At 40.3% G+C, this 3600-nt stretch overlaps 1 pseudogene; it reads right to left on the reverse strand.

Moving 5' to 3' along the window:
• Window positions 1-688: 688 nt before the first annotated feature.
• Window positions 689-807, reverse strand: LOC111736704 (annotated as a pseudogene).
• Between the last annotated feature and the right edge of the window lie 2793 nt (window positions 808-3600).

Consider the following 3600-nt stretch of genomic DNA (forward strand, 5'->3'; position numbering starts at 1 on the left):
GTGAGCACCGGTTTTTATCATTACATCATTTCACCTCCTTCTACAATAGTAGCGGGAGAATGGACTGAGAATGAGTGAGACCAGAATAGAGTCAGGGATTTAACACCATGATAAAAAAATTGAGATCTCCTTCCCTGTGACATATAAAAAGGAGCTAAGCAGGAACAGAGGAAAGCATTGCTTACAGTTTAAAGGGCCCATCTGCTTATCTCGGTGGTACCAATATATAAAACATTGAAGTTTTCTTCAGCGATATTGTAAAATATATGTACAAAATTAGAGAAAGTTTAGGTTCATTTAAGATTAGGCTAGGTAAGGATAGTGTTCAGAACATAGTCAATAATATAGAATGAATGAATGAATAAATGAAGCAGCAAGAGAGCAAGTAGCAGAATTAAGAGTACTGAGAAAAAGTTTATACTAGTTTGGACCACTGGGGTCCAGACTGAGTTAGGAAGAATAGTAAAACCAATTTGAGGATAATGAGAAATAGACTGTCAAGGCTGATCTGATTGGGGTCCTAGGTAGAGGTAGGATTGGATGGACCCTGAAGCTCATGACAGAGGGGATGACATCAGAGGGGATGCTCCAATTATTCTTCTTTTTTTTTTAGGCAAGGCAACCCTTGGTTGACCTCACAGATTGCAAGGACCTTGTCAGCTTACAATCTCTTATTATTTATTTTTTACACATACAGCACCCGTTCTTCCTAGGTGGTCTCCCATCCAAGTACTAACCAGGCCCGACCCTGCTTAGCTTCTAAGATCTGACGGGATCGGGCTTGCTCAGGGTGGCATGGCCGTAGACAGAGATTCTCCAATTAATGTTTGCTCATGTTGTTAAAAAGATCTGCTTCAAACACCCAGGTTGAAAAACCAAGAAGAATATAAACAGGTAGTTCAGAGAAAAAGAAACACAAGTGGCCAATAAACATACACAGAGACTTATGCTAGCTAAAGCTTCTAAAAGTACAACAAAACAATAGAATTTTTGCATCTTTCAAACTGGCAGAGATTAATGGGTCTATTAAGATCCATAACTGTTTACAGTGCAGGCAGTTTCATTTCTACCTTTCCAATTTTAAGTGCATGTGCTTTTAGCCACAGAAACAGCATTTCTGAGCATTGGTCCTTCAGAAATATGCTCACCTGTGTACAGATAGGTGTGTACAAGGATATTCAATGCAGGAGCTGTTTTAATAGTTGTAACAGGTGCCACTATAAACCACAGACTTCAGACTTGGTTGTGCCTTCACGTTGGTACTGGTAGAATTTCTGCTTTCATATTCCTCTATAACTCTTCAAAACTCTCACTTCCTACTTAGTTGCCTCCTCCACCACAAGAAGAAACTGAGGCCATGATGAATTCCTTCACTTTTCTTCCCTAAAGTCTCTATATCCAAATTCATCTTAACTCCTGCCTAGTCTAGGAGGATGAGGTGAACCCCACCCATCTAGTTCCATCTAAGCCAGTTCTTTCCTCTGGACCCCATCTCTTCAGACACTGGACCCCATTAATTATCCACCCCTAACTATCATCAATCTTTCCTTCTCTACTGCCTAGTCTTCAGTTTAGAATAGTACATAAGTTTATTCCATGCAAAATAATAATAATAATAATAATAATAATAATAATAATAATAATAATAAAGCAGCTACTGAAAACTCTTCTGAAAGGAAAAAACTTGGTTTCCTCCTCTACTCTCTACTATTACCACACTCACACTTCTGGGACACCAAAATGTCTGTTTTTTCCACATTAAGCAATTCTTCAATTCTCTGAGGACACTAACTGGCTGTCCTATAATTCAATTCAATTCTGACACTATCTACCTGGAGTTACCATCAGATCCCACAAAACTATCCCCGCTTTAGACATCAATCACAAGTCCAGGTTGTCACCTATGCTTCTGACCAATTGGCTATAAATTTCAGGTCCCTGTGACCCCCTCTTCAGATTCGATAATTTGCAAGAAGGGCTCACAGAACCCAGGGAAACACTTACACTTAAGTTTGCCAGCTTATTGTAAAGGCTACAACTCAGAAACAGCCAGAGAGAAGAGATGCACAGGCAAGATATAAGAAAAGGGGAGCAGAGCTCCTATGCCTTCTCCAGGTGCACCCTCTCCAAGTGTCTCTATCTGTTCAACCTGGACACTCATCAAATCTCATTGTTCAAGAGTTTCTGTAGGGCTTGATCTCCAGGCTCTGGGTCCGAAAGATCTTACTTTCTAACCACCTTATATTTCTGGTGACCAGCCCCATCTTGAGACTATCTAGCCATCATTAGCATGAACTCAGGTGTGATCTAAGGAGGCTCCTTATAAATAACAAAGACACTCCTATGACTCAGGAGTGCCATCCCAGGAGGCTGGGACAAAGACCAAATTTATTTCTCATACCACACCTTCCTTGACCCTGCACCCTCTTTAGGGCCGGCCCTATCTTGATTTTTCTCAGCTCCTTGAGAGACTGGTCTAAGTTCCATTTCTCCTGTTGATGTAAAATGTCCAAACCAGTAGAGAAATTTTATGAGTTATTTGAACCAAACTGATGACAATTGTCAGGAAGCAAAATATCAACAGATTGTGAAAATGCTCCAGAGAACAGCAGTTTTGCAGCTTATTTTATATGTTAGAACAAAAGGAAGAGATTTAAGGAGGGTTACATGAAATTTATTGGTGGCAGATTAAAGAGGCAAGAGAAAGCTAAGCAGGGGGCGCAGGGGGCAGGGGCAGTGAGAATCTCTGGGATTGGATAAAAAAGCAAAATAGAGAAACATACTTCTTTTACATCAATGGGTACAGGATAGTAAATAATTAACATCTATAGCACATAGACATGGTATGTGGGGAACAAGACAATAATGAAGGATGCTGTGGTCTCTTGCTTTGGTGTAGGCAGTTGTGACTTGAGGGGGTTTGGAAAAGATTAACATTTCAGAGGTAGTTATCTTAGATGCAAAAAGACAATAGAGGGACTCACTCAAGGCAAAGAATGACCGCTGTTAAGGAAGCTACTGATCTAGGATGTGACTACCTGCAACTTTTAGTTAGGAATTTTTATGTCCAGATGACTACTCGATCTTTATCATCCAGATGCTCTCCTTCTCCCCCATACTCCACTAAGATGACTATAGAAATTTTGCCTGCATATTGCCAGATCCAACAGATGCTTTTTTAAAAGTATTTGCCTCCTTGAACTTTAGGAGGGCACCTGCTTGTTACTGCATGTTTGTTTCTCCCTTTGGCTGCTGTGGTATTATTTCCTCCTGTTCTTCTCTTCCACTTCTTTCACTCCTCTGACTATTCTTTTTTTTTCTTTACCATTTCTTTTCTTTTTTAAAAAACCTATTTTCCCCCACATTCTCCTACAGACTTTACTTATTTATTTTATTTTTTATGCCTACAGCACCTGGTCTTCCTAGGTGGTCTCCCACCCAAGTACTAACCAGGCCCAACCATGCTTAGCTTCCAAGATCAGACAAGATCATACCACTTCTTTTTAATCTTCTCCCTGGCTCCTCTGGCTGAAACTTACACCTTGGCATTTCTCATGACTTGCCTGTGAATCATGAAACCCACCATTAACCGTGGCATTT

This window comes from Pteropus vampyrus, unplaced genomic scaffold (genome assembly GCF_000151845.1).
Source record: "Pteropus vampyrus isolate Shadow unplaced genomic scaffold, Pvam_2.0 Scaffold21, whole genome shotgun sequence".
NCBI lineage: Eukaryota > Metazoa > Chordata > Mammalia > Chiroptera > Pteropodidae > Pteropus > Pteropus vampyrus.